The following is a 22,404-nucleotide window of genomic DNA, read 5'->3' on the forward strand; positions in this document are numbered from 1 at the left end:
TACTGTCTGCCCCAGCATTATTCTGCTCCCATCTTTGTTGCCTTCAGTCTAAACAAAGCGACGTTTCAATCTTCTTTAAATTCAAGGACACTGAGTCCCTGAGTGCCCTGCTCACTAGCTCTGAATGGGAAAACAAACCTGCCTGGGCCCTAACAGCATCTTAGCTTACGTCAGTGATGCAGAACATATTGCTTCAAATGCATATTCTTCTAGGGGTGCCATCCATCCACCCTGACAAGAAATAGAGCGCTTCCTCCCTTTATCATGTCTGAGAGGGAGAAATGTGTGAAGCAAAGCTAAATGTGTGAAATGCAAATAGAAGTCGCCACATCCCGGTAATACATTCCTTATACTGTCTAGTAGCATTGCAGGGATACAGCTTGGGTATGCTAATGTCCCCAACAGATGGCATGTTGTTGCTGCCTACATAGAAGAGACACTTCTGAAGAAGCAGAGAGGCAGGAGCAGCACACGGTGTGCGAGGGGCAGCATGCCACGTGGCCCTGCAGTGCACTGAGTGTTAGGGCTGGGGACTGCTGCTTGGGTCTGGTGCTGCCAGGGAAGGTAGGGGCTGCACGGTTCTACACTGGGCAAACAAACAAAAAAAGATTTATGGGTTGTTGGTGTTGCCCTAATTGGCAAAAAAAAAAAAAAAATCCTTTGAAAATAACATTTGATAAAATACAGAAGTAATAATGTACTGGTGTAATGTAACGTGGAGATTTGCACCCACCTTTTCCTTCCCCACAAACATTCATGTATGTATGTACGTATAACAAATTTCACACAGAAGAGTTTGCTTGTTCTATTTAGACCACATCTAGGCAAGGAAGGCACACATGAGCATATCTAACATCACAACCGTTCTCTCAGTCTATCTTGTTTTGCACCAATGTCCTAAATAATAATTCTGAATAATAAACTGAGACATAAACAGAGGGCTATGTTATTTATTTAACTACGTTCATTAGGAATGGGATCCCTCCTGCAGCCTCTGCTGCCTCAGGGACAGTGCCAAACCCCCTGTGATGACACTACAGATTGCCACAGAATGGAGGGCAGCTTGCTGTCTTTGAGGTATCTATGCTGTCAAGTTGATTTGAAGGTGTGTGGTACAGTTGAAAGGTTCAAAAAGAGGGAAAGAGGTGAATTAAATCTGTAGCATGAGTATGTAGCTCTACTTTCCTTCGGAAACTGAGCTGCAGTAATAGCACCACTTTGATCCCTGAAGAAACTGTTTAATTATTATAAAGTATTTTGGTATTCAGGACTGTTGTTGATGGCAACTTTGGAGATGTCAATCATCTTTATCCATTGGAAAACACTATTTAGGTTGTGAATTAAAAAAAAAAAAAAAAAAAAAAAGAATGTTAGTGTCAGTACGTTGAGAATTTTTTCTGTTGTGTTTGTTTAAAGTGCTTACAGCAGGGAGGACCAAAACATCCAGGCACAACCTGTGCAATCTATAAAACTAGCAGTAAGAAATCGCACATGATACAGCGAGCCCTGACAGATATTCAGGAGGACTTCCAACAGAGCTGACTTCGCTCATTTTCCCACAGACTTAGGGAAAAGTTGGTGAGGTCTTTCTTACCGTTTCTTAATGTGAACTCCAAGTAGTGTGTGACAATCTGCTTGTGATTTATTCTCTGAACAGGTACAGTGTGACCAATCACACTTTTCCTTCTACAACATCATAGACACACTAAACAAATATAAAACCAATTTTTTTTAGTGAACTAGTAAATGACTAGTAAACTGTTAATTTTCTGGTGCAAAATATGATACTTCTGTTCTCTCCCAAATGAAAATTCAATCTCTGAGAATGTAAAACCTGTAGGAAATAGTGTTAATGAGGTAGGCTACCCTGCGTGGCCAGCCTGTAGCCCTTTGGATGCTGAGCTACAAAAGGTAGGGCCAAGAGTCAGGATACAGCTTCAGAAGTACCTTGTGAGTGGAAAAGTAAATGTCAAGTTCAAACCTTTAATGAAGGTCATTTTCTCTACAAGATTAAATGAACGGGACAGGACAGGATGTTGATCCTCCATATGTTAACTGACTTGTACCTGATCTGCAGCGCAAGGAGAGCACACCGATGCCTGCAGTTAAGCAAGGACAGAACCGCACTGTCGTGGCCAACCTGGAATGCCTACCCCACATACTCATGTTTATAAAGGAAGTTTATCCTGTTTTAACACACAAAGTTTATTCCAGAAATCCAATTACATTGAAATGAAGCATTATGTGGGGTCACATCAAAAAGATTAATCATTATTTAAATTTGGATTCACACTGATATGAGCTTCTACTATACCTAGAGATACTCTCTGTAAACTCTTCATAAGAGCTGGAATACATCCACAGAGAATCTTTCTGCTTCATATATTGCACTGAGGTCTAGATCCACCCGATGGGTCTGGACTTACCAAGATTAAACCTGTATGGTTCTCACCTAACTCCTCCTGTAGGCATTTTGCTCCAAAATTCAAATCCTCCAAGATTTCTTACAGCCACGGAGCCACACAGAAGATGGTTCCCAAAGTTTTGTGATAAATTTTCTCAGCATGGAAGGCAATCCTCCTTTTGGCAAAGGTGTAACCACTTATGTCCTACCATGTAAAATGTGTAATGTTCCCAGAGCCCACAAACTGATTATTCTGCCTATCCTAATTTGAAGATAAAAACGTATTGAGAAAATTAAATATTGAAAATTGAATATTGGGAAAAAAGATCCATCTGCCAACCCCCTAACTAGTCTCTTCTGCTGCTCTTAAAGGCCACCAATGTTTCAGCTTGATCCAATTACTGCTTTGTACAGCTTATCACACTGACCATTTTCCTTCCCTCCTTTTCTTCAGAGCTAAGCGTCATTAATGGGAAATGTGACAGGTCCAGTCAGTGTTAAATCCAAACTCCCAGGTTAGTTCTCAATTTGGAAGCAACCTTAGGTTTTATGAACTTTAATTCAACACAACAGCAGCCTCTTGGCACTTGCATTCTTTAATGGATTTGTGCCATTTACAGCAGTTCTGTATTCATATTGTTTTCTTCAGAATCGCCTCTAATAAAGGCATACACATATATATATATGTGTTTATATATGTCTATAGTGTCTTGGAACATTTTCACTACCCTGGTAAGACATGAAAAAGATATTTTTCAATGAATTGAAAAAATCCTTGCTTTTTTTTTTCCACTCTGCTATTCTAAATGTCAGAAAAATCGAAGAAGTGAAAATGCAGCTGTATCCTATCTTTAAGCAGTCAGAATGGAGGTCCTATTTCTTTAAATTCTCTTGTTTTTCATTTTTCCTCTCAGATAAAACCTCTCAGATATACAACAAGAAATAAACTACAGTTTTATATCTCTCACAAAAGCTTTTAAGAAAAACGTGTACTTGAGCTTTCCCAGGTCAGAACATTTCCACTGTAGAGTTTTGGCACAAACACATAGCAATGGCTTACATGCTAATTTAATTCCTCAAGATGTAGAAGCAAGACTTAAAAAAGGAATGCACTTTGTGAGCTTTGGACCTTTAGCACAGCCCCCCTCACTCACTGCCATGACTGCAGTGCTCTGAGCCCCTGTGGTCCCCAGCCCCATGCCCAGCCCTCAGCTCCCCACCAGACCCCCTGCCAGAGCAGATCCCACCTCTGCTCTGCAGCTCTTTTCTTCCATCAAAAAGTTTCAGTTTTCACTAGAAAACTACTGACTAGTTGTAGCTGAGATTAAGATATGGAAAAATCACATCTTTTCTGATCCTGAGAATAATATTCCTAAATTTCCCCTTATGTCTACAGCCCGTGTAGCCCAGATTGGGTAAGAGAAAAGCAAAAAAGGAGCTGTACGTGCCATTGAAGCCAGTCCCCCAGGTGGGTGTTGTGCAGTCATTGCAGAGATGGGGCAGAGATGCTCCTTGTTGGTCCTGCAGCTCCAGCTCACACACACTTCAAGAGCCCATCCTTAAATTCCCATTTGGACAAAGCTGAAACATAAAAGCACAGTCTTCAGCATCACATGAGACAGCGATCTAACCACGCAGTGTTTCAGAGGGTCTTTCCAAGTCACAGGAATATAGGGTTCATCTCAGGGTGACTCAGAAGATCTTTAGTGCTTGTGAAAACTTTTCCCTCTACAACAAGTTACAGAAGCTAAGCCAAACACTGCGTTATCATGGGCAATGCTACTCTGGAACAAGCACAACAAATGAAAAAATAATAACAAAAAAGCAGCTGAGCCTCTCCCAATCAATAATTTCAGTTTTACAGCAAGTGTCTGTAAAACAAATAAGCACTGGCCAGCACAGGCGCCCTGTGATGCCAGCTCAGGCCAGACCTCACAGTGAACGCAGCCGACAGCTCCGTGTGCATCACGCTGTGCTGCTGTCTAAAGCAGCAGTTCTCAAAAATGTACCGTAACTTCCACAGGAGCCACTGCTTAACAAACCATGGCTTAATCCATTAATGGAGCTGAGCCAAAATGAGAAAAATCATGCTCAGGGCAAATCTGTCCATTTTCTGGTGTGCCAATTTCTGGATATCTCAGCTGGGTGGAGTCGGGCCGAAGCACTTCTCTAGCAGTGGACACAGCCGGTCTGAAAAGAAAAGAAGTCAGGTTACAATCAGTAATCACACCACCCTTCAGGAGATGTGTACCATTTTGTGAGGTGTGCTTCATCCTAGTTCAGAGAATCCCGCCAAACTCCATCCTCATCGCTGGCTTCCTTTAGAAAATCAAAGCAAAAGAAGCAACACCAAAATAGCTTCCACAACAGTGCCGGTGTTTTACTTTGTATATCCTGAGTAAACTGAGGGGATCACTTGAGAGGAACCAGAAAGAAAAGAAAATCACCTTTTACAGGCCTACCGTCACATGAAAAGCAGTCTACGTGCCTTTTATCTCCTAATGACTTCTGCAAGGCAAAATCCAGAAGCAAACCATGAAGCATGACCTTGGCTGCAGGAAGCGTGATGCTGCTGGCAAAGGGGCCTTTGCTTACATTTTACACAGGGGTCATTTCCTCTGGTGGTTACAGCACTGTGCAATAGAGGCCTTGGAGTCTCACCATCAGATACACCAGAGCAGCGCCCAGAGAAGCAATGGAACAGGCAGCGTCTTCAGCTTTGTCCCCTGTGACAAGGGGACTGAGCCGGCCTGGCTCAGTGCAGCAGCAGGGCCCTCATGCCACCATTACTCACGCTGCGTGCGTGGAGCCCACAGTGGCAGCACGCAGCGTGACCAGAGCATGGCAGCTTCCTGATGTCAGCAGAGCCACAGGGTGGCTAAGGTGTTTTAAAAACCAACCGAGCAACAGAATTATAAATAAAAGACTAAGTAAGGAAAGTTGGGTGAGAATGCTCCCTGATCACACCAGCTCGCTGGCATGCCTTACCCCTGCACGCTGCTGTGTTCACAAAGGCCCCTCTGTGCCAGGAAAAAACATGGAGGAGGAGGTTGGTGGTTCCTCAGGAGCCAACCTGGGCCTGGCCAGGCCCATACACCCAGGCAGAGCTCCTGCAAGGCCATCTCCAGCACTGCAGGACCACGGCAAAGGCGGACATACGGCTGTGTGCTGCTGGCAGCAGCCAGGAGCTAAGCCATGCCTTCACCAGTAGCAGCCACAACAATGAAAAGGGCTGGGGGCAACCTGTGCTCTTTAATGAGGCCTAGAATTCAATTCCAAAAAGTCAAAGGGGGATTGATTATCCAACATTGTGCCACAATTCTCGGAAAGAGAGCACAGCTCAGGTTTTCTCCTCACTTACGCTGGTGTGCTGGGAAGATTTAGAAAGGATTTAGAGCAGAGTGGCCTTGAAGTGATGAGTCCCAGATTTTACTGTCATGGAATATTAAAACACTGGGTTTGTGTTGCAGATAAAGGCACAAGTTCAGTACCTGACAGGACTGAGGTACTTCTACACATGACCAGAAGCAAGATTTCAGATTCCATGGGAGCTTTAATGTCAAAAATACAGGTGGCTCCTAATTTAGGCCCATCACAGGCAGTCATTAGCTCCATATGTATTTGGAGGAGCATAGTTTGACAGGCTGAGGTGCTCAAAATGGCATTGATATATGCAGGAATTTCGGCAGTACTTTTTCAAATTTTGTCTTCCTGCAAATCCCTTATATAAAGCTCAATTTTTAAGTTCAAACACCCCAGTTTCTTCCTGTAGTTTTAAAAAAACACATACACACAACCTCTAAACAAATGAAAACCTGTGTTTTATTTTTGCTGTATGAAACTTCAACATCTTTTGAATGTCCGTGTTCCATCCAGGCATGAAACAGCAGGTCAGTAGATGTACAAAAAAAAGTCTGTGGCCTGGGTATTCCCAAGCCAGTGATGGCAGCAAGCTGGAAGTAGGGGTAGTGCGCTGCAGGCCATGTTTACACCAGTGGTGGTATTTAGAAAATACCAGACAACTCTTTTGAATCCCCCTTCCAGTCCCTGCTTCTCTTGTAATCAGTGTGCCCAGTGGAGACCATGCCAGGACTCTGGTGCTGTGTCTCCATGCAGTAGCCCCAGCAATGTTCCTGTGACAGCCAGACCTGCCTCTGGAAGGATGATGCTAACAGCAAGCAACCCTTTCCTGCCTCTTTCCACAGCTTCTCACATGTTCAGTTGCCTGCGTCATCTCTCAAGGCCCTGAAGTGTGTGCAGTATTCCAGCTTACATTTTAACAGGAAAGCTTCGCCTTCCTCTTAAATCTATGTATAAGCGATACATTCTTTAGAAGACCAAAAATTCTCATTGATTGTGCAGCAAGACAGAAAAGCTGTGTCTCGTGGTGATAGATGGGATTACTCCACTGGCTCTTACCTTTGGTAACAGACTCCATGTATATTAGCACATAGTTTAAGAGGAATTATCATCTTTTTAATAGATCACATACTGAGTCACAAGCTACATATTCAACAGAAAATCAAGCTAATTGTTCACTTCTTCTAAGATATCCCTGAAGGATAATCAACCTCTGCAGAGCTGTTTCTTAGTTGGAAACTAAATAATTAAGCTGAAGAAATGCATTTTTCTTTCAAGATTCTCTGTATATTCTTTTATTCTTCTTCATGCCAAATACAACAGTATGAACATAAATGACTTTAATTAAAAATTAAAATTAGCTCAAGTTTTGTTTTGTTAAATCTATAAATGAAGAACAAAAGAGACTGTCAAGACAGAAAAATAAAACATTGCAACCTTCCTGACAGTTCTCATCCCTACCCACTTGCACAGCAAACTGTAAACATGCAGTGTGGCATCATCTTCCTGAGTACAACTCAAGAGTCTTCAGTAGGATTTATCATATGTGGGCTTGAGCTAGTAAAGCAGTTACGCATGTTATAAATAAAAAAATGGACAGTGCCATAACATGATAGATCTGTGAAGCCCCAAAATTTGATAGGAATGTTCTTTATTAATTTAATCCATTACTGGCTAATTGCTTATATACTGTAAATCTGCAAAGGTCAATTCTTGAAATCACCAAACAATAAAAAGGTATGAAACAATAACAAGCCCTAATAAAATAAGAATGTTAATCAATAGTCTAAATGAAGCCTTGCATTGCCAATGATGCATGAAAATGTATTATTGTTAGGGACTACAAGCGTGGGTTCCACTGAAACCAATAAAATAAAAAGCCATGTATTTTGAGTCAAATGCAGTATAAAGAGCATCTGTAAACACTGACTGTACACTGAACTTCTGCAAAAGAACAGCCTCAAGGAATAAACCATTACACCAAAAAGCTACACAAACAAAAAACAAAAAAAAAAAAAAAAAGAATGCTGATGCAATAACACATGACAAAGGCCAGCTCTGAACTGTAGGGACATAACAGGAGAACTTGTTTATACATATCAAATACTGCATGTCAAAGATATGCAAATAAATATTTTTATATATGAAACGGTAATAAACTTGCTTATCATCCTGCAACCTCACACCAGACAGACTCCTTTAGCTACTGCATTCAAACCACTGTGCTGACAGGACAGAGTTCCTGCAGGTGCTCACTGTTGTGCAGGAAGCAGACTCGTCACTCAGGCTTGCTTCACCAGATTGCTTTATGCCCATTTAGAGAATTCCTGTCTTCCTGAGTTTCTAACTGCTTCTGAGGAATATTAAAGAAAAATGGGGTTTTTAAAGCATCTCTGAATTCTAAAAGGCTGCAGAACAGTGTTCTGTTTGTAGGAGCAATTTGGTTTTATTAAGCAGCATGACACAGACGAAGCGAGCTGAGATAAGCTGTGTACAGTACATTGCAGCAGAGTCATCATCAGCAGCAGCTGCCGCCGATCAGTCTAGAACCTGATTACCAGGAGATGCACTGGCACACTGCAAGGAAAGGTGTTAAAATCCTTTCTTCCCGCTTACTCATCAGCCAAGATAGACACTCTGCTTCACCTCTGATATTATTGAAGGAATTTCTCATGGCAGCAGAGGTTTGGCAAACTATATTTCTCAGGCAGTATTTTTGTATATCTCTGTTTTCATTAAACCTCTTTTGCCAAACTGCCAATTGTGAAGGTCATTTCACTTGCACGGCACTGTTATAATACATTTCACAAGCAGTGTAGACATTGCTTACTGTGAAGTCTGTATTTCTTATTTTCCTGCTGGTAGGAAAATAGAATACTTAAACCAGTTGGCAACCCAAAGAGTTAGACCTGCTACAGGCAGGTCTTAAATCGCTTTTATAAAAAGATCTATTAGCACATTTGATCTGAGCAAGAACGGATCACTAGTTTACTCTATTAGTCTGATTTCTTCCCAAATAAATTCTGCTCATGAATTTTAGAAGTATTGAATTAGAGAAATCTGGTTGTCAGGGACAGGCATGGATGCTGGGAACATATAATAATGTACTCTCATGTTTTCAGCAGAAAAAAAAGAAAGCATTATTCTTTCTGAACATTTCCTTCCTCTTTAAATCTTCAGATACTCTGCTTTCTCTAAGGTCATTGCATGAATTTAAGATACACCATTCTGGAAACTAAATTAGCCCTCATTTACTGGGAAGTTGAATGCAGCCAGACTAATGGTGGTGCAAATATAATTGGTTCCCAACATGTGTCAGTGTGTATACTCCTCAAGCCACGGAAAAGATGCATTATGGGACTAATTTTTAAATGTTAATGGATATTGGATGTTTGCCAGACACCCAGCTGTGCACAAAACATTGAGATGGTAAATAGCTCTTGATCTGTTTAGAAACAAATTATAATGGCTGTTTGGATTCCACATGACTGAAGGCATGGTAACCAGCACAGGCTCACAGGCTGACCCTATTAACTGCACTGAGGGGAATGCTCCAATTTTTAAAATCAAGATAAGAGACATAAAATAAGGCTATTAAGATTGTGTTTAAATTATTTTAGATTAATATTTAACAAACAGAATCCCAATAACAACGAATAGCACCTGTTACCATTGCCGTAGTAAGCTAACTTATTTTAGGGGGCTTTTTTGGTAGGAGGTCAAAAAGAAAGTGCTTTTATCACTCAATTAATTTGAATTTGAAGCCGAGATCTGAATTAAGTGCTTACCTGCATTTACACCATAAAATCTCTCCTGCCACACATCAGCAGTAGGTCTCACTGAGCTGCACCAGGGAACAAGACCTCTTCTCATTTGATGTGCAGTTCTCATAATTTTTAATTGAAATCTACGAATATGAGTATTTGCAGTAAAGTCTCTACTTGAAATTTCTTACTAAGTGTATTCATTTGGTCAGCAGAGCCCAACAGGGAACTTCAATCAGCTGAATTACATGCTTTTGATTACTATACTGTAGAACTAGCTGAAAGTGTTATTTTACAAGTGAAAAGTGTACTAATTGTCAACAACATAGGAGAGCTCTTTTCCATGAAGTTGTGTGGTCAGCAGGTTGAGAGCCCTTTCCACAAATAAGACAATCACATGTATATGCAAGGGATCTCCCTCTTCAGGATTTTGCTGTTTGGGTTTGAAAAATTTCTGGAAAAGAGCTTTCCAGCATAGGACATGATCAGTCCAATTCAGGGTATTAAAGTTTCTCCACTAAAATAAATAAATAGATTTCTTAGATTTCTTCAAAGTTAATTTTCTGTTTGCCTTCTGTAAAGAATATGGCTTTCACCAGATGTAGAACAGCTACAGAAATAAAATTATCCTGGCCATTAGGAAATGTGATTCTAAGATATTCCATCAAAACATACCAAAGGAGGATATATTTTTTTCCCTGACAGCTCAAGAATCTTGATTCATTCTTACAGAATAAGTATAGATTTCAGTGAAATGTTTTCCACATGGCCAATTTAAAGTTCTTAGAAAGAAAAAAAAAAAAAAGGCAACAAGCAAAATCCGCTTCCTCAGCCCCGTGATTTTGCTCAGCACACCATGAGAGAAGGTCTGGCCCATGGAGGTGTCCTGCTGGCTTGCTGCCACCCAATGCAGGAGGACAGCATCTCTGCCTCCCCAGCCTCAGCCCTCTGTGTCAGGCACTCCAGGGCTGGAAATCATTCATATGACTTTACCTCCACCCTGCTAGCAGAATATGAGAAAGGCCCAGACCCACCTGTAGTACAGAAATACTGGAGAAGAGTCAGAGTTGGAACGTGTGAGTATTATTGGTAGAGAACAGGGCTGGGCTGGCAATTGGATCTCCTCTGGGCTTGAGAGGATCTGCGCCTTCGATGCTGTGCTTCGAAGCTCATCTTCCTCTGCCGATGGCAACAGGCAAATCACAAGTAACTAGTGCTCCACAATAAAAAAGAAGATGAAAACAAGCTTATTGTTCATTGATCACATCCTGGCCCGGGGAAGGAGAGTGTCCGTCAGCACATGCAATTCACACACCCTTCTAAGGTTATTGTATATTCCAGGCCAGCTGCATGCAAACAAGTGGGACTTCTCTTTCCTAGGCAATCACTGATTCACCAGCAGGATTCAGATAGCATGACTACTTCAAGGGCCAAGCTATACGTTCATTTACATTTGGATGAATCTGAAATAATTCCTCTAACATTGAAGAATTTATTCTTCATTTTCAAAAGTAAATGGGAGCAGAGTCTGACCAGCAGCATACAGGGTTTGTACAACCTACGTCCAAAGTGTGTTTTCACAGATGCAAAGTAATTTCATTATAGTACACTGCAAAATCTTTTACTTGCATAACTTGTTTCCATTTCTTTTTAGTGTAATGAGATTTCATGATGAAAGCCAAATACAATCTAGTATAGCAAAAGTGCATGTTACGCTGATCCTAATAAGCCCAATGAAAATCAATAATGCTGCTAGTTTCCCTGAAATCAGCCTCCATAAGCTCCAAGCACCGTGTTCTGCCTAAAGCAGAGTATTAGCAGCTTATAAGAGACAGATATTTCGTAGTAGAAAAACTGAAAACAGTTACACTTGAAAAAAAAAATAGTTATATAAAAAAAAAAAAAAAAAAAAGAGGAGATAGTTGTCTCCTGTCCTTAAATTGTTGGTAAGGAAGAAAAAAAGAAAAAAAAAAAAAAAAAGGAAAAAAAAATCAGTTGCATTCTCTTTTCATCCAGTTCCCAGCTCTAATCAAACTGCCTCAATGACTGCAGCCTGCATGAGGATGAGTCACTAGGCCCTGACTTCTCTTCCCCACTAAGAAAAGAACAATACTGTCTACCCTGTTTACTGAACAAGGACAGGAAATTTTGCTGTGAGAGCAGAAGCCCCAGATTCACTGGCATAAAAATGAGGATTATAATAATAATAAAAAAAGGTGCAAGCACACTATCAAAGTGTGCTACTAAAAATTCAGGCAACCTGCTGCAATCGAATTTGGAAAGTGTGCGGGTATCTTCTGTCGTAATTCTCACCTTTGGCTTTTTGCATTCCCTTCATTCTGTAATGGACAAGGCTGAGTTAAGGGAAAAGAGGGCAGATCTGAGAGCAAAGACTAGAACACACACGTCAGAGCACAGGAACAGGCAGTAACCGGTGTGTTTAGTCACATATAGTACATCTGAGAGCAATACCCATAATTATGTAGGTTTTTATACTGCACATATTTCAAATGAAATTTTTCTTTGAAGTTTGCCTCTTCTTAAATAAGCTAATAAATGCAGGAAGCTTAAAATACAATTTCCATTGCATTCATAAGCTATTTTCTTTTTTTTCCCCTCCTTTGCATAAGAAAATGTTTTTCTGTAATGATCTACCTTATGAATGACCTGAGGAAATAATTTTTGGTTTCTTTAAAACGCAGCCATTTGTTTCTTACTGGTGAGTTCAATTTCATTAGAAGTTATGGAGTGAACACCAATAGGCTATTTGCAATATTGAATAGCCAAAGGTGCATAATTACTTCCAGTTTACTATTAAAACAATATTTAAATAATTCAGCATGCAGTTGCTTTATTCTCTTTTTAATGATGTACTATTAACAGGTTGACAGATTTGCAAGAGTAAGGCCTTTTATGAATTTTTTTGCATTAGGAAACTCTTACAGAAGCAAATGTAAACATGAGCTGTTATTTTTGTATAACGTTTGCATTATAAAGTCTTCCCTCAGGACAAGAATATATTGAATATTTGCAAGTGTATAACTTCATGTTAGCAGCATATTTGTATTTATTTACTAAATGTAAGTGTAGTAATTCTGAATAAAGTGATCTTACATACAGACCACACGTATGTACCATCGAGAAATAGATGCCATGGATACACGGGAGATGCACTTCTTGCTTTGGCAGGGGGATGAGGCATGGCTCCTTCAGGCTAGTTCATAGGTTGTAACGGCGTATGCCCGCACATCACAGGTGTATAGTACTGTTTCTATGGTGACTGGCTCACATGAGCAGGAAATTTCATTTTGATAAAGTTATATTCTTGGGCAGAGGAAGAAGCATCAAATACGGTGTTTTTTTTTTAATGTTTGAGATGTAACCTGCAAGTAACAACAGACCTAAAGAGGGAGTCACCATTTTCCCGAGTGGTATCAGCACCTGTAAATAACACCTTGGAAGTGGCTTATACATTTGGAAACATACCTCTAACAAGACTTTGCCTTTTTCCCCACAGAGACCACGGCAGGCAGAAGAAGCAGCAGAACCACGAGCACAACGCCGAGGGAAGCGCTGACAACGCTGGGCACTTCTGTGCACTTTCTGCTCACCACTTAGGTAGCACACTGCTGGCTGAAACCACATTGGGCTTTATGGAGCTGAAAAAAGTAAAAATTTTCTTCAGGTGAAACGTCTCACTAATTTTAGCTTATGTAAAAACTTCAGTATTTGTTGACCAAAGTAGTAAAACTTTGGGAGGTCTTTCTGATGCAACCAAAGCGTCTTTTTTTTTTTTTTTTTTCAAAACAATGAAATGGGACAGTTTCACTTTTTCCACCTCCCCGCCTACTGGGATTTATCATCTCTAACAATTCACAAAAGCTGACAGAAATTTGCTAAACAAGCCCACAGACCAAAATTGGCATTTTTCAGGGAAAACAGGATTTGACTGCAAGATGTCACCCTGCTCTAATCCAAAAGGATAAAGAAAATACAACCATCACCAGGCCGGAGAGCACCTGAAGTAGGTCTTTTCTTTTAACCCCCAGCTTTCAGTAGCATCTTCTGTCCTCCAGGGAATTGAACAGCGGGCTCCCCAGCCCAAGGCTGCCTGCAAAAGGGCTCCAGCTATCTGCCAAATGCAAAGATAACCTACATGACTTTGCCTTCTGTCTAAGTAAACAGGAGTGAAAGGAGCTCCTCACATTGCACTGAGCGTAGCATCAAACAGTCATTGCTTAGATCCGGAGTGGGCCTTGCAAACCTCCCCAAACTGCTGTGTTCTAAGTACAGAAGGGAACAAGCCTGGTATCTATGGGAAGGAAAGAAAAACAAACAAAACACCAGTTTTAAAGCAGGGGCCAGGGATTGCTGGGTGGTCTGAAGGTAACACAGCCGGAGAGTAGAGCTGGTGTAGGCCATTGCAACATGCTGGGCATCACACGTGGAGCAAGCTGGAGGGCTTGGGAAGCAGAAGAGACAAGACCTCCTCCACAGGTTAAGCTACTAGAAGGAGAGAAGTTCTTAGCTTGTTTGGTAAACAAGGCTCAGGAGGTATCTTTTAAATTAATTAAATTTAAATCCTGTTGTTTGCAAGCTCCTAGCTATTTAGCATTATGCAAACAGCTATTAAACTGAGACATTTTTGGATCATGGAATTTTTAACGCATTTATTTGTAACAAAAAACATTAAAATAATAAAGGATTGATTACTGCTGCTAGACCTTGTGCAATGCTTGGAAAGTACAAAGCATTAAAACCCTCTTACCTGGTAAACACCTCCCCTTTTTTCACCTGGGAAAGCCAGCAGGAAAGCAATTCAGTTCCCTCTGTATGTTAAGCACCGGTCATTGCTATAAAGGCCTGTTGGTAGCACCAAGCCCTTTGCTATCATACGTCTCTTCCTAAACTATATCTTAACTTCCATAAACAACCAACAAGGTGGAATCTCCTTTTGAACCTCAGCACTGTGATCTTTTATTATAAGAAAAAGAGTTTGTACTGTAGTAATATCGCTTGCCAGTGAGAATTCATTCTCCCCCATACCTTCCTGAACCAAGGACCTAGAATACAGTAAGATACAGAAAAGCCAAAGAAAATGAAAAATATCAATAAAGGTACACTGGTAAATTGAAATACTTACTGTCTTGGGAGGAAAACCTTTTATTAAAATAAAAATACCTGAGATAGTATCAAGGCAGTGTGACAATGAAGATGTCATTACTAAATAGGACTCTTCGGTCCCTTAGCTGTCAATAATTAATACATTATTTACACTTGCACATTCTCATTTCCCAGCTTTCAAGATTTCATTTACACTCTGATCCTTTGCTCAGCAGCAAATTTAACATCATTGTGACCTTCTTCTGCCTGACACTATACACCTATCAAGCTGAAAGAGAATACCATCTAATATGTGCATTTATTAAAGCAGAAAGCTTCAGTTACTGGAAGAAGTGACAAATGCCAGTGTTTGCCACAAGAAACTGGAAGAGAAACAAATTGTTCCCAAATAAAAATCAATTAAGAAGCCATCTTAATAATACTGTTGGTGGGAGCCTCAACATTTGCACGCTTTAGGTGAATGTAGCTGAAGTGTTTCTAATTAAAACCCAAAGGAATCAGCAAACTCAGGAAAGCCATACTGACGATTGCAGACAACCTTGTGTTGAAGATGCACCGTTTTGACCATCTGAAATTAAAATATTCTATTAGGTTGAAGTAGCCTTTTTCTTGTGATGCAGAGAAGATGCATCCATTACATATTCCTAGGAGAAGCAAAGTCAGATGATCGTATGAGAAGTATATCGCCGGTGTACATAAATGTGCGTATTTATTCAGTATCAGAATATGCAAGCAATGAGCACAAAATTTAACACGTTAAAACTGTGCTTTAAGCAAGGATTACCAGAACATAGTAGACTGGGGTAATCATTTTAAAGTCAGTGCCAATTTTAATATCAGAGTTAATTTCATGCAAGTATTATGGACCTATCCCAGCACACCAGGGACAGACATTGGATGATCTCAAATGGGGAAAATTATAGAAATTTGGTTTTGGTGCTCTCAGAGGATTTTTCTGTTGACTTCAGTGGATTTTGAAGCATGTCCTGAGTGCAATCAGAAACTATTAGGAGCAAGAAGAATAGTCCTCTTCCAAAACAAGATGACCTGAGGGAAGCAGAGAACCTGGAGATCCTTTTCCACATGCAGCCAGTCTACTGAACTATTAAACAAAATCCCAACCAAGTTACGTTGTCTTTTTTGGCTGCGTAGGATTTACAGTCATCATTTAGTATACCTTCTTCTAAATCTATAAAAATGTCATGTTCCCATTTTAATAGCTCAGCTACTACAGAAAGGGACTGCATTCTCGTAGCAAAGCACACCCTTCCTCCAGCTGGAGTTTGCCCGCATCACCACAACACCAGGGTTGCATTAGGCAGAAGAGATCTGTACAGCGTGACAGCTCAGGGTTAACCATGCCACTGGATCTTGGTCGTTCCAAGCAGCTCTGCTGAGTGCTTGCTGCAGCTTCTGCACACCTCTGTGGTGAGGCAGGCATCCTTGTTAATCATACAGAGCCTGTCTGGATTTGGCACTTTGTGAAATTTCGTCTCAGGAGCTGTAATCAGAGGGAAAACACAGACACGCTGGGCAGCTTCGACAAAACAAAGTACCATGTGTTTGTCCAAAAATGCGCACTCCAGACAGAGGGAGAAGGGGTTGAACTGATATGAACTTATTGTCTTACATAAGGCTGGGCTTTCCCAATGCATTCAGGTACTGTTGGCACAGAAATCCACCTGAGACCAACTTAACCCTCGGCTCAGCCTCGCACAAGCAGCCAGTCCAACAGTCTCATCGCATGATTGCGGTGATAACCAGCTTCCAATTTCTTCTTGCATAGCCAGCACCCACTCATCACTATCAAAGCTATGCAAAATAGGGAGGTCTGTATTAAACGTGTAACAACTCCAAAGTTAATACCACGTTAATTGATTTCCCATTGCACTGCATATTGAGTCCAGTTTCTACAGCCCTGTTACAGCCCTGTCTCCTCCTTGTCATCATCTGGCGATGTCCAGTTGGCAGTGGAGCCGATCATGTTGTTGCACCCTCAGTGCCTGCTGCATCTTACTGTCCCGCTATTTTCCAAACCAGCTTTATGATAACTGATTACTACAATGCCATAAAAATTAGTTAATGCTCAGCAAAAGGGAGCTCATGCATTATTTTGCACTCTGAGAAATTAGGGTCATGTGCTTCAAATAAAAATTTCCAGGATGAATTTTTGCATGCCAGTTCTTAGCCAGGAGCACAATATATTGGTTGAATTGTGTTTTCTTGTTAGCAACAGAGATTTTATAGCAGAAGCCCTGGCACAATCTTTATGATAGAGGAGCAAACAGTATTGCATCCACTCTGCCATAAAAAGTAATCATTTCTGGAAGACTCTAGCACAGTAAAAATTCCAGGCTGTGGCCTGGTTTCAAATTGGTAAGCACCCAAAACGTGTCAAAATGCCACCCAGTTGCAAGGATATCTGTTCTGAATTCCTGAGCTATTTATTACATGAATATATTGCTTATGAGACTTGCCAGATTGATGGCTTTTTTTTTTTTCCAACATGGAAATCAGAGCGTAAATTGTCCTCTGCTGTCAATTTCTGTAAATAACTCCTTGACTAGTGATAGGCCACCTTCATTTAATGGGTTAGGAAAATGGTTTACTCCCTCAGTACAGATGTTCTTCATTTCTATTTGCTCTCATTTTTATCATTAACAGAAATATTAATTAATAAAAATTAAGAGTTTTGTAATATAAGTCACTTGGAATAATTTTTGTTCATTCAAGGACTATTAGAGAAAAGCCTACTTTTTCTTTCATCATGTTGCACCCTTGGGGCTACTGACGGTATTGTTTTCCCAAATCCTGACCTAAACCTCGGCCAGGTAAGAAGGCACCTGGCAGAGTCTGTGGCGGACTAGGAAGCTCCTTTGTCATTTATCTTTCCTGCTAGTACATTAAGTATGCATAAAGTTTGGTTTAATAAATAAATAAATAACAATCAGGTGCAACATTTACATCTAATTTGGCAAAATCATTCATAGCCCATTCTCTCCTGGATATATTTGCCAAAGGTGGGAAATTGCAACGCATAAGAGAGTCAGCTCTGATACTTCTCAAGTTCTCACTCCCATTCGGACCAAAGAGAACAGACCAAACAGTTACAGGCTATTTTGTTGTTGTTGTTTTATTATTATAATTTTCATAACCAGCTCCAGCATTCTCCATAAGAAAGATTTGCTTACTCTGTTCTTCCTGTATCCCGTGCATTTTTACTTTTTGTGGGTGCAGACTTAAGAGACCCAAAAATCTTGAACGCTGCCCAGAGCAAGCCTATAAAAAGCACAGCCATAGAGTGGCTGTGCAGGTGGGCAGCAAGCAAACTCAGTGGGTTTTGCCTCCGAGGGGCAAAAGACAGAACAGAGAGTACAGCCTTCATGGGTCACTGCCCTTCTTGCACCACTCCTGGCTCCTCACTGGGATAGCAGAGGTGCTATAAAGGAAACGTGGCACTAGAAAACTGCAATCAAGTGAACACACACATATATGGCGTTTTCTATATTTAATTAAGCAGAAATACAAATGGATCAAACAAGTCAGAGGGGAGGTCTCTTAATGCCTTTCACCAAATTAGAGACTTGACATTTTTATATTTAGTCTTGAAGATAATAGGAGACTAAACCAGCTTTGTTTTTAGATGGCCAGGCTTGCTGGTTTTGATAGTTTGGGAATGTAGCTGCTGATAGATTAAGAAAATATAATTTGGCTGTGTCAGCCCACAATGTGTTCTGGTCTGTTGTGTGGGGGTGTGTATGGGTAAGGATCACAAACCAAAACGTGAACTGTGTGTAAAACCCCAGTAACTTGTCTCCAGAAGAGGAGTTCATGTAAATTACTATTAAAGCCTTTACTCTTGTTTGCTGATAAATTTATAGACATTAGCATCAAGGTAGCAATCAGGAATTCATCAGCTTTACTATTTTATAACCTGTTAGTCTCTGAGAACTTCTCTTTTGAAGTGACATACTGTAACATTGTGCAGTATTAAATGATATGCACAAATAAGTACCTAATGGTAGATTTAAAGATGTTGCAGCAGTCCAAGTTCTTTCATTTTCCCGATTATAACAGCATTTGCATAATGTATGAATTCAAACATTATTGCTGTTAAATAATGCATAAATATTCTCCCATGCTGAAATACTTCTATTTCCTCTCCATGAATTATTTTGAATGTATCATTCAGTTGTTGTTCTATTTAAAAATGTAGTTAGAACTCTGCATATATCAGTATTATGACTGGAAGAAGTATCATCGCAAGTAGTTGGCTAACACTCCAAACTGTAAATGAAGTATACATTATTAAATGGGCCATCTCCTTCCTTCTTCAGAAAGCATTATCACCAGAATACAACATTTAGTATTTCTGAAATGTCAAAAAAATAAATAAATGCACGTGCATATTTGATTATCTGGCAGGCCACGGAAAGGAAAAAAAAGCAAAAAAAAATAATACCACCACCACATTTTGTTCTCCGACCTGAAGGGAATATGAACATGGTCATATATAAAAAGAGAAATCTGTAAGAGGTGTTTGGGTGAGTTCCTGAATAGCTCTTTGTGAAACTAAGCACCATCAACACCCATTGACTTCCAATCCCATATCCCCCAGATGATGGACCCTTTTATTTATTTTATTTTTAAAAGTGTGTCATCCAGCAAACTCTTAGATAAATCCTGTCAACACTGTCATGGAAGTCAGTTACATCAATGACAGATGACAGGATGAATAAAAGGGCCTCAGAATTCAAATATCCGAACTTGAGCACACACGCAAAAAAAAAAAATCAGTGCACAACACTTAACAATAAAAATTGTCAAAATAAAAACAACATGAAATATATTTCCCTCCTGGGTCTACAGCCCAGCTGAAATGGTCAAAGTAGGTAAAGAATTTAATATAATCCTAAGAACATAAAAATATATTGTATGCTTATTTAAAAATAAATATATATGCTTATTTACAAATGTGCAAATGTACAGATTTGCCTGCTTCACCATGTTTTTTTCTCCTGTTTATGCCACTGTAAGATCTTGTCATGAAATATCTGCTTTTGCAACTGCAGTGGTTAAAGTAATATGAAAGTATTGACTTCTAGTTGTATTGCCTCTCTTTCTACCCCTTTAAAATCTATGACTGTTTTTGTAATTATTACTTTTTACTTACCACGTAGACATAGCTTAGTGTTTCAGTTTGGACCCTAACCTGCTGGTTTCTCCTGTCTCAGTCAATTTTCCATTTGCTGAAGGTAGGAAGTAATCACATCTCCAATATATATCTTTTTTTTTTTTAAGTGTGTCATCTTTCACGATTTGTCATTATAATGCTAAAATGTGCCTTCTCCATCAGTAACATTGCCATTACTTCACCCATATAAATCCACACACCTATCTATACACATGTGCAAAGAGACAATTTACTCTGTCAAACAGATTTTCCGTCACCACTCCTTTTTTTCCCTTACTGCTGTTGATGGTGTAGTGGAAATGCACTTTTAAAACCTAATAAACTGAGCCAGTGGTAAAATGAACATACTTTGCTTACACTTATTTAAAGTGAGTCTGCATAAAATGGGGAACATTCTGAAATGGATTTGATCAACGTGAAACTATTGTGAATAAAGCACAGAAAATGTCATCTCTTAAATTCAATACACTTGCTAACCCAAATAAAATGGACTGTGAAAATTCATGTTGGTTTCTAATGCATAGACAACTGAAAAAAAAAAAAAAAGGAAAAAAAAAGTTTTTCTTAACTCTTCCTTTCCCTTTAACTTATTTTCTTCCCACAGAGGCACAGCTTTTCAAGTAACCTCACACACGGAATCCTCTGCATGGCTGTGTCCTGCGGGTGGGCCCATGCTGAGCAGCTCAGTGTCTGGTTGACTTGGCTCAGACCAACAAGTACCACGCTTAGGGCTAAGTTTTCAATTCCAGTTAATGTATCTGGGTCGCTTTCTCTCAGGGAGAAACACCTGCAAGATGCAGTTAAGCTGGAATACTTTATTTTCACTTCCTTGAACAGATGTAACCATGCAGATTACCAACTTAAAATTAGCAGAAGGGTGAAGAGAAACTGGCTGCCTAAACAAAGCTGTCCTATGCGGTCTCTAGTATTTTAGCAGTTTTCCTAAGAAATAAAGAAATAACAAGGCAGGTGGAAAGAAAAAAATTCTAGTTAAAAAAAAAAAGTCCTTTGTTTAATTCACAAATGAATTAACAAAGCGTGAATTCACCTTTTTATCTTGTTGTGGGTGTGCTGTCAGGAGCGGAGGGTGCGTAGTTCAGAACAGTGACACAGAAGAGCAGTGGTGTACATTTGAAACGCCACTTCCCATGGGTCCCGTGCTTTGATTTCTGCCTTTAATACTGATAAGAAGTGACAGTAGTTGGATAAAACAATCAAAATTGGAGTTGAAGAGCTTATAAACCCCCTGACACTTCAATAAACCAAAAGCCAATACAAACCTTAAAAAAAAAAATCATACATCCATTTCGAGTCTGAACGGCCACATGGAACAGAACTCACACGCTCTCAGAGGGTTAGAATTTACCTCCTGATTTATTTTACTCTCATTTCATAAATTTTAAACAAAAGAAAACAAAAAGCTAAATTCTACGTGGAGAACTAAAATCTTTTATAATCTTTTAGACAGTTGCTGCCAGTTCTCAGGAGAGCTTTATGCCTGCTGCTAAATGTCTACAAATCAATATTTAATAATTTGGAAGATGAAGTCTTAATTATCCATCTCCCCTTTAAGCACGAAACCAACTTTCAGTGAAAATGCAGCCATTCTGGTTGATGCATTGACTGCTGCTTATTAGCACATCTTTTCCTGTAGGTCAGAGAAAAAGGCTTCCAGTCACACTCCTTGTTTGCTAAAGATAGCACACATTTCACCCGTCTTTACCCATCTACAAGTTCTCAGATGGTCACTTAAAGCCCTACCATAGGCAACAGCAACCTCCAGCACACGACTCCACGTACCTGACTTCACCACCGCTCCTGGTCAGAGCTGCGGGCTTCTCCCCATAGGTGAGGGGGAGCGTAGGCAACCTGAATGCTCAGACAGCAAAGACTAAGGGGTAAACAACTAATTTATGAAATCACAACCCACAAAAGGTAAGGCTGAAAATTAAAGAATGATACTCCTTAGACATTTTAATCTACAGTTCAGGCAAATCCTCTTGCAGAACGTATTTCTCCCATTTGCAAATATAGCTGTTAAATTTATACTATTTCTTTGGTAGAAAATTCTGAGGAAGGCCAGATTTTCAAATATTTGGGCAATGAAGAATTCTGATACTTCATCATTCTTGGTTTAAATTCTTGTTCTAAGTGCTTCTAGGATGAGCCTTACTCCCTTTATATTTAATGGAGGTTGACAGAAAACAAAAGTTGCACGTATACAGAATCCTTCACATATTGGATCTGGGTTCTTTGAGCGTGAGTTATATGACAAACTCTTTTACTTTCAATATGTACTATTCAGTTTAATGTTGACAAAAATAAGGATTTTTAACAGAGAGCATAAACAAAGTCTACTGAAATTGATAGGAACCTCTCAGCTGCTATCAATGGAATCTGGATAAGCCCCAGGAGCATGGGATCACTGCAAAACTTAAATATATATGTATTTCAATTAAGTGGAGATTTTGACACTGAAACACTCTGTTCAAATAGAGCTGACAAAAACAAATAGATTTTTCTAATAAATGTTTCTATTTCAGAAAGGCACTTATCTT

General features: G+C 39.8%; 1 long non-coding RNA gene across 1 annotated transcript; it reads right to left on the reverse strand.

The window, feature by feature from the left end:
- Positions 1-1,334: 1,334 nt before the first annotated feature.
- On the reverse strand, positions 1,335-21,658 carry LOC137860604 (uncharacterized). Its single transcript, XR_011099081.1, has 4 exons — positions 20,895-21,658; positions 13,015-13,187; positions 10,563-10,744; positions 1,335-4,594 (listed from the first exon to the last, which is right to left on the reverse strand). It is a non-coding gene; the product is annotated as an uncharacterized lncRNA (long non-coding RNA).
- Positions 21,659-22,404: the final 746 nt, after the last annotated feature.

This window comes from Anas acuta, chromosome 8 (genome assembly GCF_963932015.1).
Source record: "Anas acuta chromosome 8, bAnaAcu1.1, whole genome shotgun sequence".
In the NCBI taxonomy this organism is placed as follows: Eukaryota; Metazoa; Chordata; class Aves; order Anseriformes; family Anatidae; genus Anas; species Anas acuta.